Source organism: Triticum dicoccoides, chromosome 2B (genome assembly GCF_002162155.2).
Source record: "Triticum dicoccoides isolate Atlit2015 ecotype Zavitan chromosome 2B, WEW_v2.0, whole genome shotgun sequence".
Taxonomy (NCBI): domain Eukaryota; kingdom Viridiplantae; phylum Streptophyta; class Magnoliopsida; order Poales; family Poaceae; genus Triticum; species Triticum dicoccoides.
Genome location: NC_041383.1, coordinates 746,902,910 through 746,915,983, shown reverse-complemented (window position 1 = coordinate 746,915,983; position 13,074 = coordinate 746,902,910). Strand labels below are relative to the sequence as shown.

Genomic DNA, 13,074 nt, shown 5'->3' with positions numbered 1-13,074 from the left:
ACTAGCATATTTAAGTCTAACCCACTTCCTATTACTAGGGATTTTGTGAGCAAACAACTTATGGGAACAATAATTAACTAGCATAGGAAGGCAAAACAAGCATAACTGCAAGATTTTAAGCACATAGAGAGGAAACTTGATATTATTGCAATTCCTACAAGCATATGTTCCTCCTTCATAATAAATTTCAGTAGCATCATGAATGAATTCAACAATATAAATATCACATAAAGCACTATTTTCATAATGCAAAAGCATAGAATTTTTATTACTCTCCACATAAGACAATTTCTTCTCATGGATAGTAGTGGGAGCAAACTCAACAAAATAACTATCTTGTGAGGCATAATCCAATTGAAAATTAAAATCATGATGACAAGTTTCGTGGTTATCATTATTCTTTATAGCATACATGCCATCACAATAATCATCATATATAGCAACTTTGTTCTCATAATCAATTGGAACCTCTTCCAAAATAGTGGATTCATCACTAAATAAAGTCATGACCTCTCCAAATCCACTTTCATAAATATAATCATCATAAATAGGAGGCATGCTTTCATCATAATAAATATTCTCATCAAAACTTGGGGGACTAAAATTATCATCTTCACCAAACATATCATCCCCAAGCTTGTGGCTTTGCATATCATTAGCAGCACGAATATTCAAGCAATACATACTAACAACATTGCAATCATGCTCATCATTCAAAAATTTAGTGCCAAACATTTTAATGCATTCTTCTTCTAGAAATTGAGCACAATTATCGGAATCCTCATTTTCACGAAAGACATTAAAAATATGAAGCATATGAGGCACCCTCAATTCCATTTTTTGTAGTTTTCTTTTATAGACTAAACTAGTGATAACACAAGAAACTAAAACATTCAATTGCAAGATCTAAAGATATACCTTCAAGCACTAACCTCCCCGGCAACGGCACCAGAAAAGAGCTTGATGTCCACTACACAACCTTCTTCTTGTAGACGTTTGTTGGGCCTCCAAGTGCAGAGGTTTGTAGGACCGTAGCAAATTTCCCTCAAGTGGATGACCTAAGGTTTATCAATCCGTGGGAGGAATATGATGAAGATGGTCTCTCTCAAACAACCCTGCAACCAAATAAATAATAGTCTCTTCTGTCCCCAACACACCCAATACAATGGTAAATTGTGTAGGTGCACTAGTTCGGCGAACAAATGGTGATACTAGTGCAATATGGATGGTAGGTATAGGTTTTTGTAATCTGAAAATATAAAAAACAGCAAGATAACAAGTAACAAAAGTTGAGCGTAAATAGTATTGCAATGCTAGGAAACAAGGCCTAGGGATAGCTAGTGCAAAGCTGGTTAAACAAAAGGGCTTTCACTAGTGCAAAGCTGGTTAAACAAAACTAGGGATAGCTAGCAGGTATTTTCTAAAGGTTCAAAAAGAAGGTATTTCAAAAGGGCTTTGGTAAAGGAGGTTCACCTTGCCTGCTTTCCTTGTCCTCCGTTCATCGATATCCTATAATAACATAATTAGATCATATAACAATCCCTCAACGTGCAACAAAGAGTCGCTCCAAAGTCACTAATAGCGTAGAAACAACGAAGAGATTATTGTAGGGTACAAAACCACCTCAAAGTTATTCTTTCTGATAAATCCTTTGGGCTATTCCTATAAGTGTCATAAATAGCCCTAGAGTTCATAGTAAAATAACACCTTAAGACACACATCAACCAAAACCCTAATGTCACCTAGATACTCCAATGTCACCACAAGTACCCGCGGGTACGATTATACGATATGCATCACACAATCTCAGATTCATCTATTCAACTAACACAAAGAACTTATGAGAGTGCCCCAAAGTTTCTACCGCAGAGTCAAGACGAAAACGTGTGCCAACCCCTGTGCATAGATTCCCAAGGTCACGGAATCCTTAAGTTGATCACCAAAATCATCAGGTTTTAAAGCTCCCATCATTACGAATAACCACAACTTGGGCCACTCTTATTGTTGAGAACTCAGCTGGTCCAGAATGGCCTTCGAAGAAAGCACCCAAGTGCAACGCGCCATCAGACAGTTCAGCAGTGCATGTCTCCAAGAGTCGGGTGACCCACACAGCCCGCATGCCCATGCCGTTGCCATGTTTCTCCTTCTTAACACATCACCCGAGGGTATAGAGTGGCGAGCAAGTCGCCATAGAAAAACCTTGATTTTGCTTGGTACCTCAACTTTCCAGATGGCTTTCCATTCCTTGCTATACCCCTCACTAGTAGATGGTGTCTCTCTTTCTTCAAGCCATCCTTCTCTATCATATTTAATCCGAACTAGCATGCGGTATGCAGACCCTACTAAAATTTTTCCGTGAGGTTCTTCTCCCCAGGACCAGTAATCATCAATTTGTCTTGTGCATAGAGGTATTTTCAGGATTTCTTCCGCATCGAACTAAGTGAACACTGCTCGAATCATCCCCTCTCTCCATGAGGCCGTAGCCATCTCAATAAGGACCGACACCATTTGTGGCGGTGCTAGAACAAACGACATGATTGGTCTCTTGTAGCTTGCTCGTGGATCCAGTTATGGTGCCAGATCCTGGTAGAGGCTCCATCACCAATCCTTCTGATCACACCTTGAGCCAACACATCTCTACCATCTAAAATCGCACGCCAAATCTGAGACGGATGCGACCCCAATTTTGCTTGAAGTAGTGATACTCCTGGATAGTAAGCATCCTTCAGCAGCCTCGCGCTCAATGATTCGGTCTCATTCAATAGTTTCCAGGCCTATTGCGAGAGCAATGCTAAGTTGAAAAGCTCCAATCCCTAAACCCCATTCCTCCCATATGCTTTGGTTTAGTCATGATATCCCATGCTACCCAAGCTGGCTTGCATTTCCCCCCTCTGCTGCCCCACCAGAACTGACGAATCGTAGATGTGATATTGTCACAAAGTCCCCTTGGCAGCCTGAAACAAGACATGGAGAAGACCAGTATTGCTTGAGCTACTGATATTGTCACCAGCTTAAGTACCCACTAGGTGGTGTACTGATTGTCTGGTTAGCAGTTGTTGGGCCTTCAGTTGCGCTTCATTGGGCACTGGGTCTCCTCCTCTTCTGGCCCGTGTGCTGGGATCGTAACAATACCCCATGGTCATTTCTCGTGAAACCTACTCATACACCTCATTCAGATAATTGGACCGAGAGCCCGCTGTTCCTGGTGCACTTCCTCGGCGATGTCCACCAGCCCCTGCACTGCAGCCGCACGGCCGACCGCGGCGGCAACACCATCATCATCAACTAGTACAACACAACTGAAAGCAACCTTCACAAGGTACTACGCTCCGGTACATAGTGCAATCAACAAGAATTTAACCGGACCCGTGCGCATTGCTCTTCTCTATTCGACCCCCATGTCTAACATACCATGGGTGCATATGCACATGGCTTGGCGTGTGGGATGTGAACTGTAGAAAATACAGAACCTACATTATTCGTTGTATTGATCTGACCCTTGTACAAGGTATATATAGGAGTACATGAGAGGTAGAGTCTTGGAGTACAAGACAAATTACATGTGGTTTAAACTAATTCTATCTCTATCTCCTTATCTCTAACTTAAACCCAATTATATTTCTAACATCCCCCCTCAGTCGTAGCAGGAATGAAACGGATGATTGTGACTGAATTTAAAGTCTTACGCTTTTGTCATCTTCTCCGCTGCATCATCTTCAACTACATCTCTAATGGGGAGGCACCTAGGGTGGTGACTGCGTCCCATTCTGGTGCCTTCCTTGTCTCTCCTCTATTCCCTCCCACACTCATAGTGGGAGTGGCATGGATGCTAGTGACGACGCGGATGCTGTTGACTGGTGTTGTTGCCGATGTGTTGTTGTAGACGTAGTCATGTGATGGATGTCGATGTAGCAGATCATGATGTACCCCTGGTCGAGGTAGTCATAGTCGATGATGTAGTCATCGTGGATGATGAAGCCGCACAAAGCTGGAGGCACAAAAAAACACTATGTTGTAGATGACGGAGTTGCAGTCGTGGACGATGTACCTTCGGATGTCAGAGGATGCCATTGGCAATGAATTCACTGGTTTTGCCAGGACCAGAGGAAACCCATCGAGCACACATTGGTTTGACTAGAACCATGTGGCCATGTAGGGGTCGTCACTATAGTGACCCTGTGTTGATGCAGTCGTGTCGTTGTGGATGACGCGGTTGATTGCATCGTCGAGTATGTGTCGTGGACAAAAGCCTGTCAGAGGACGCTAGGTGTCCATCTTGTGGACAAGGTGGCGACTGTGTGTTGACGAAGATGTTGATGAAGACAATGTTGGTGCAGACCTTGGTGATGAAGTGTCAGCATTGGCATTACACCGGCGTGTCAACGATGATGCGTCGCTTGAAGGCATTCCTCCATGGTGACAAAGTGTCAATGTCGTGTCGTGCTGAAGAAGTATGTTGGCTCGTAGCCTGGTGTAGTCGTACAACTCGGAGGAAGGAATTGGCTCGATGAAGAATATCTGGTGCAGATCAGGATGATGTAGCCGTGCTCGATGTAGGTACAGATCGGCGGCGTAGGTTGATGAAGGAGGTCATGTAGCTCGGCTCGGGATGCAGCGCTTGGTGTAGATGACAGTGTCGTAGGCGTTGTAGTATGATGCGTGGAAAACTGCCCTTCCGTGATCCGAGGCATGCATGATCTGCGAGGCGGCCGATGGAGCCTGGATTGGAGTCGAGGACTCAAGGCCGTATGAGTAGCTGCAGTGGAGTCCTTAGTGGCGCTTGCCCGCATCGAGCATGCGTCCGCGGCTTCACGGGCAATGGAGTCCATCTGGTGCGTACAGCAGAAACCTCCGTACGGACTGGCATCAATTTGCATGCGCATGCATCACATCTAGCCCATCTAGGCCACATGTATGCATGCATATGATGAAATCCTCTAGGCGTTCTGGTACTGCATGGCTTCTGTCGGTGATGCTGCAGCCCGCGTGTGGCTTGTGGAGGTCGATGTAGGAGCAAGAGAGCAACGATGAGGCACGATCGATGAAGCCGATTCGGTAGAGGGCTGATGTCTGGCGGCGCCTATCGAGTAGATTGGATCGCACTACTATCGCCCGCTGGGGAAAAAAGGCACAAATTTGACCTCAAAACAAAACTATTTCACAAACTAAACTGCTTTTGAAAGTATTTCACCAAGCTGACCCCTAACGTGCAGCGTCCCACATTAAGGCGCTGCATTCTACTCCCTCCGTTCGGAATTACTTGTCGTGGAAATGGATGTATCTAGACATTTTTTAGTTCTAGATACATCCGTTTCTATGACAAGTAATTCGAAACGAAGGGAGTACTATGCAGCGCCTAACACCCAATGTGCAACGCCTAGCTGTAAGGAGTTGCACAGTAGAGTGCAGCGCCTAGCTGTAAGGAGTTGCACATTAGAGTGCAGCGCCTAGCTGTAAGGAGTTGCACAAAAGGGTCAGTGGTGTAAAATATTTTCAAAAACAGTTTAGTTTGTAAATTACTTTCACTCCAAGGTCAAATTTGTTAATTTTGCCCCTGCTGGGTGTCTTCGTGCTTGTACGCGTGGCCGCCTGCTAAGAGCAACTCTAGCAGACCCCGCAAAACACGCAGACCCGCAAAATTCCAGCGAGTATGCGGGCTCGGTCTAATTTTTCGGCCAGAGCAGAGCCCGCATACTCGCCCGGCCCGCAAAAAAATTGGCCGTGGCCCGCAAACCGCACGCGGCGGCTGCTATATCTACGGTTCCGTGGCTTGTTTGCGGGTCGAAACCATACCCCCACCGCTGTTGAGCCGCGCGATTCCCCACCCCCTTCTCCACATTTCTCATCACCAACGACCACCTCCCCGCCTCCAGCCGCCATGTGGGCCGCATGTGGAGCTCCAGACGCGACTCCGGCAGCAGATACGGCGGCGAAAGCGACCCGGAGCACGAGCGGCGCGAGGAAGCCCGGGGCCCCAAAACGGACCAACCGCGGCCTGTCACCGCCAATGAGCTTCTGGTGGAGCGAAATGAAGGAGTACGACCACCGGCACACGTCCTTCTCCACCGCAAGATCTTCGTACGTCAGGATCTCTTCCTCCGGCGCGGGCCTTCTCCCCGTGAAGATGGAGTGGTCGGAGGACAAGGAGGATCCGGAGGAGCCGGACGAGTTCGACTACGTCCCCGTCAAGGAGGAGCCCTGCTACCTCTTGAGCACTGCGTTGGTTTTCCCTTGAAGAGGAAAGGGTGATGCAGCAAAGTAGCGTAAGTATTTGCCGCAGTTTTTCAGAACTAAGGTATCAATCCAGTAGGAGGCTCCTCAAAAGTCCCACGCACCTACACAAACAAACAAGAACCTCGCAACCAGCGCGATAAAGGGGTTGTCAATCCCTTCACGATAACTTGCAAAAGTGAGATCTCATAGAGATAATAAGATAAGATAAATATTTTTGGTATTTTTATGATATAGCTTGGAAAGTAAAGATGCAAATAAAAGTAGATGGAAAACTTATATGATAAAAGATAGACCCGGGGGCCATAGGTTTCACTAGTGACTTCTCTCAAGATAGCATAAGTATTACGGTGGGTGAACAAATTACTATCGAGCAATTGATAGAAAAGTGTATAGTTATGAGAATATCTAGCCATGATCATGTATATAGGCATCACGTCCGTGGCAAGTAGATCGAAATGATTCTGCATCTACTACTATTACTCCACACATCGACTGACTCCTGCCTGCATCTAGGGTATTAAGTTCATGAAGAACAGAGTAATGCATTAAGAAAGATGACATGATTTAGAGGGATAAACTCATGCAGTATGATATAAACCCCACCTTTTTATCCTTGATGGCAACAATACAATACGTGCCTTGCTGCCCCTGCTGTCACTGGGAAAGGACACCGCAATATTGAACCCAAAGCTAAGCACTTCTCCTATTGCAAGAAAGATCAATCTATAGGCCAAACCAAACTAATAATTCAAAGAGACTTGCAAAGATAACCAATCACACATAAAAGAATTCAGAGAGGATTCAATTATTTCTCATAGATAAACTTGATCATAAACCCACAATTCATCGGATCTCGACAAACACACCGCAAAAAGAGTTACATCGAATAGATCTCCAAGAAGATCGAGGAGAACTTTGTATTGATATTCAAAGAGAGAGAAGAAGCCATCTAGCTAATAACTATGGACCCGAAGGTCTGTGGTAAACTACTCACAACTCATAGGAGAGGCCTTGGGGATGAGTAGAGGCCCTCCATGGTCGATTCTCCCTCTGGTGGAGCACCAACGAAGGCTCCAAGATGGGATCTCGCGGATACAGAAGGTTGCGGCGGTGGAAATAGTTTTTCGTGGTGCTCCTAGATGTTTTCGGGGTACATAGATATATATATAGGCAAAGGAGGTAGGTCAGGGGAGCCACGAGGGGCCCACGAGGTGGGGGGCGCGCCGGGCACCCTCGTGGCCATTGAGGGAGTCCTGGATTAAGGGGTCCTCGGACAGCCGGACTATATGCGTATGCCGGACTGTTGGACTATGAAGATACAAGATAGAAGACTTCGTCCTGTGTCCGGATGGGACTCTCCTTTGCTTGGAAGGCAAGCTTGGTGGTTAAGATGTGAAGATTCCTTTCTCTGTAACCGACTCTATGTAACCCTATCCCCCTCCGTTGTCTATAAACCGGAGGGTTTAGTCCGTAGGACAACAACAATCATAACCATAGGCTAGCTTCTAGGGTTTAGCCTCTACGATCTCGTGGTAGATCTACTCTTGTAATACTCATATCATCAAGATCAATCAAGCAGGAAGTAGGGTATTACCTCCATCGAGAGGGCCCGAACCTGGGTAAACATTGTGTCCCCCGCCTCCTGTTACCATTAGCCTTAGACGCACAGTTCGGGACCCCCTACCTGAGATCCGTCGGTTTTGACACCGACAGCCGCCTCGTTTACTTCTTGACGTCCACTCCAAGTCTCCTGGATTGCGTTTGTTCCAAAAAGATTGCTCTCGAAGGTTTAATTCTGTTTGGACTCCGTTTGATATTCGTTTTCTTCAAAACACTGAAATAGGCAAAAAAACAATTCGGGCTGGGCCTCCGGTTAGTAGGTTAGTCCCAAAAATGATATAAAAGTATACAATAAAGCCCATAAACGTCCAAAATGGGTAATATAATAGCATGGAACAATAAAAAATTATAGATGATATCAAAAAGTAGGAGACGTATCAAGCATCCCCAAGCTTAATTCCTGCTCGTCCTCGAGTAAGTAAATGATAAAAATAGAATTTTTGATGTGGAATGCTACCTAGCATAATTCTCAATGTAATTTTCTTTATTGTGGCATGATTGTTCAGATCCAAATGATTCAAGATAAAAGCTCATAAAACATAAAAATAGTAATACTTCAAGCATACTAACAAGTAATCATGTCTTATCAAAATAGCATAGCCAAAGAAAGCTCATCCCTACAAAATCATATAGTTAGGCCATTCTTCATTTTCATCACACAAAATACTCCCATCATGCACAACCCCGGTTTCAGCCAAGCAATTGGTTCATACTTTTTAACGCGCTTCAGCTTTTCAACTCTAATGCAATACATGAGCGCAAGCCATGGACATAGCACTATATGTGGAATAAGGTGGTTGTGAAGACAAAAAGGGAGAAGATAGTCTCACATCAACTAGGCGTATCAACGGGCTTGGGAGATGCCAATTAGTAGATATGAATGTGAGTGAGTAGGGATTGCCATGCAACGGATGCACTAGAGCTATAAACATATGAAATCTCAACAAAATAAACTAAGTGGGTGTGCATCCAACTTGCTTGCTCAAGAAGACCTAGGGCATTTTGAGAAAGCCACTCATTGGAATATACAAGCCAAGTTCTATAATGAAAAATTCTCACTAGTATATGAAAGTGACAACATAAGAGACTCTCTATCATGAAGATCATGGTGCTACTTTGAAGCACAAGTGTGGAAAAAAAGATAGTAGCATTGTCCCTTCTCTCTTTTTTCTCATTTCTTTTTTTCTCTTTTTCCCCTTTTTTTATTTTTTTCTTCTCCTTTTTTATTTGGTGGGCTTCTTTGGCCTCTTTTTTTGTATGGGCTTCTTTGGCCTCTTTTATTTTTATGAAGTCCGAAGTCTCATCCCGACTTGTGGGGGAATCATAGTCTTCATCATCCTTTCCTCACTTGGGACAATGCTCTAATAATGAAGATCATCACACTTCACAACTCAAGAATTACAACTCAATACTTAGAACAAAATATGACTCTATGTGAATGCCTCCGGCGGTGTACCGGGATATGCAATGAACCAAGAGTGACATGTATGGAAGAATTATGAAGGTGGTTTTGCCACAAATATGATGTCAACTACATGATCATGCAAAAGAAATATGACAATGATGATGCGTGTCATAATAAACGGAACGGTGGAAAGTTGCATGGCAATATATCTCGGAATGACTATGGAAATGCCATAATAGGTAGGTATGGTGGCTGTTTTTAGGAAGGTATATGGTGGGTGTATGGTACCGGCGAAAGTTGCGCAGCACAAGAGAGGCTAGCAATGGTGGAAAGGTGAGAGTGCGTATGATCCACGGACTCAACATTAGTCATAAAGAACTCATATACTTATTGCAAAAGTCTACTTGCCCTCGAAGCAAAGTACTACTACGCATGCTCTTAGGGGAAGGGTTGGAAGGACACTACAAGAAATATGTCAACTAGTGACCTTCTGTCAGTGACCCTGGAAGAATTGGTCATAGATTTATGACCATTTGAGACCAATTGGTCAAAAGCTGTTCGGGGGGCTCCAAACCCTAAACCATTGCGACCATTTTGGTCAGAAAGGTCGTAATTTCCTTACACCAAATGGTCACAAAGCAACAGGGCTGGTCCGCTGCCTTATTTCTAGTTGTTAACGACCAAAATAGATGGTCATAGCCTTGTAGATTGTGGTTGGTTGTGATGACTAAGCGCCACCTCATCAGTTTTGCCTATGTGTCATGTCCATGTGGCAGTTTTTGCCCTAGGTTGTGAAGCAACCTATATTTCTGTCATTCCAAAAATTCGCAAAAAAATCTCATAAATTGTTTGGATCATATCTTCATCAAATATGTCAAAAACCTTCCTTGCCTAGTTCAAAAATAACTCAACAATATTCATTTTCCTATTCTATTCAGAGCAGCACTTTGTGAAGGAAGTGTTATTTATATATTCTTGATTTCCCTAAAAATTTGTGAAGACGGTCTTCTTAGTAACTGATCATCCTCAGCCAAAACTCATGCCCATTAGCCATGTGCATTTCCCGTACCGCAAATCAAACACTTGGCTGCTTATTCATGTTTGAGCATCGATCGGTCTCCTCGTGAGAATCTTATGTTATAATTTTCTTCCTAGCATCTACCTGGGGAGTTAACAACCCACTAGACATGCCTATGCCTCCCAGAACGCATGGCAACACCACGGTCACGCGGTGACCACGCGGCGGGCATGCGAGCTTATGCGCTCTAGAGTTGGGGCCCTCAGCCACCGTGCAAACCTCGATGTCTCGCCATCAAACCATGTATTTCTGATTAAATAGATACTTATTTACCTAGAAATGATTTTTGGAAAAAATAAATAGCAAACTACGAGGCACCTGCAGTTCAAATTTGACCCGCTTCCACCTGAATGAGCGGGAATTTGTCTTTTTCACCAGAGGTGGATCAAAACTTCTGACACCCAACCATTTTGTCAATCGTGCATTATATATGGCCTATTATTTTATAAAATTGATTAGGTCCAATTTTGCAACAAATATATGGTAGGTCCTTCACAAAAAAAACTCATTTCAGGCACTCAGAAAATGGAAAATGGTTTTTTCGTCCAAAAAAATGAAAACTTCCTTAGGCAACATTGTTTGCCATTCCAATATGCACCCTTGTGCACAATATGAGATCATTTGAACAAACTATGCCACAAATGTGGCCATAAGATTGATCATTTGGCTTGAAAGCCAGGAATCTTCAGATATGATAGCTCATTTCTGAGAACACTTTTTTAAAATAATTGTCGTATTACAAGTTTGTTATTTTTCCTGGGAACTTGGCCACATATAATGACACAATGCGAAGGATTCCCAATTTTTTGATTTTTTTTGAATTTTTTATGCCCATTACAAAATGCGGTCAAAACGGCGGGAATGACCGTTCCTAGCTAGTGGTTGAATCTTGGAATTTTTTTTGGTGTTTCTCTGATTAAATAGGTACTTATGTAACTAGAAATGATTTTTGGAAAAAATAAAGAGCAAACTATGAGGCAGCTACAGTTCAAATTTGACCCGTTTCCAGCTGAATCGACGACAATTTGTCTTTTTCACCAGAGGTGGATCAAAAAAAATTTCACCCAACCATTTTGTCAATTGTGCATTATATATGGCCTAGTATTTTATAAAATTGATTTGGTCCATTTTTGCAACAATTATTTGGTAGGTCCTTCACAAAAAAATCTCCTTTTGGGCACTCGGAAAATGAAAAATGAATTTTCCGTGCAAAGAAAATGAAAACATCCTTAGGCAACATTGTTCGGAATTCCAAGATGCCCCCTTGTGCACAATATGAGATCATTTGAACAAACTATGCCATGAATGTGGCCATAAGATTGATCATTTGGCTTGAAAGCCATGAATCTTCACGCATGATAGCTCATTTCTGAGAACATTTTTTAAAAATAATTACCGTATGACAAGTCTATTATTTTGTCTGGAAACTTGGTCACATATAATGAAACAATGCGAAGGTTTTCCAACTGTTTGATTGTTTTTTGAATTTTTTATACCCATTTCAAAATGCGGTCAAAACGGCGGGCTTGACCGTTCCTAGCTAGTGGTTGAATCTTGATTTTTTTATGTTTCTATTATTAAATAGATACTTATGTACCTAGAAATGATTTTTGGAAAAAATAAAGAGCAAACTATGAGACAGCTGCAGTTCAAATTTGACCCGCTTCCTGCTGGATCGGCAAAAATTTGTCTTTTTTACCAGAGATGGACCAAAGCTTTTGACACCCAACCATTTTGTAAATTGTGCGTTAAATATAGCCTGGTATTTTAGAAAATTGATTTGGTCAAATTTTGCAATAAATATATTCTAGGTCCTTCACAAAAAAACCTCATTTCGGGCACTCGAAAAATGGAAAATGAATTTTTCGTGCAAAGAAAAGGAAAACTCCCTTTGGCAGCATTGTTTGGAATTCCAAGATTCCCCTTGTGCACAATATGAGATCATTTGAACAAATCATGCCATTATGTGGCGATAAGATTGATCATTTGGCTTGAAAGCCATGAATTTTCACGCATGATAGCTCGTTTCTGAGAACACTTTTTTAAAATAATTGTTATATTATAAGTTTATTATTTTTCCTGGAAACTTGGTCACATATAATGACACAATGCGAAGGTTTTCCAATTTTTTGATTATTTTTGAATTTTTTATGCCCGTTTCAAAATGCAGTCAAAACGGTGGGCTTGACCGTTCCTAGCTAGTGGTTGAATCTTGGAAAACTTTTGATGCTTCTCTAATTAAATAGGTACTTATTTACCTAGAAATGATTTTTGGAAAAAATAAATAGCAAACTATGAGGCAGCTGCAGTTCAAATTTGACCCACTTCCTGCTGGATCGGCGAAAATTTGTCTTTTTCACCAGAGATGGACCAAAGCATTTGAAACCCAACCATTTGGTCATTTATGCATTAAATATGGCCTGGTATTTTAAAAAATTGATTTGGTCCAATTTTGCAATAAATATATTGTAGACCCTTCACAAAAAAAACTCATTTTGAGCGCTTGAAAAAATAAAAATGAATTTTTAGTCAACTACGACCAATTTTTTAGTCAACTACGACCTATTTAGAAGGTCATAACATCGTTGGTGTGTACTGCATTTTGATTGGTCCGTTGGCACTTCACGCGGATCATGCATGGAACACCATCGGATGATCGCGGATAGAACGGTAGTCCTCACCCCAAGCCCACATAAGCCGAAACCCTAGCTCTCAGGATGCTCGTGGACTTTTTCCA

The 13,074-nt window shown here is 42.7% G+C and overlaps 1 pseudogene; it reads left to right on the top strand.

Moving 5' to 3' along the window:
- The first annotated feature begins 2,966 nt into the window (after window positions 1–2,966).
- Window positions 2,967–13,074, top strand: part of LOC119361307 — a 28,433-nt pseudogene continuing 18,325 nt past the window's right edge.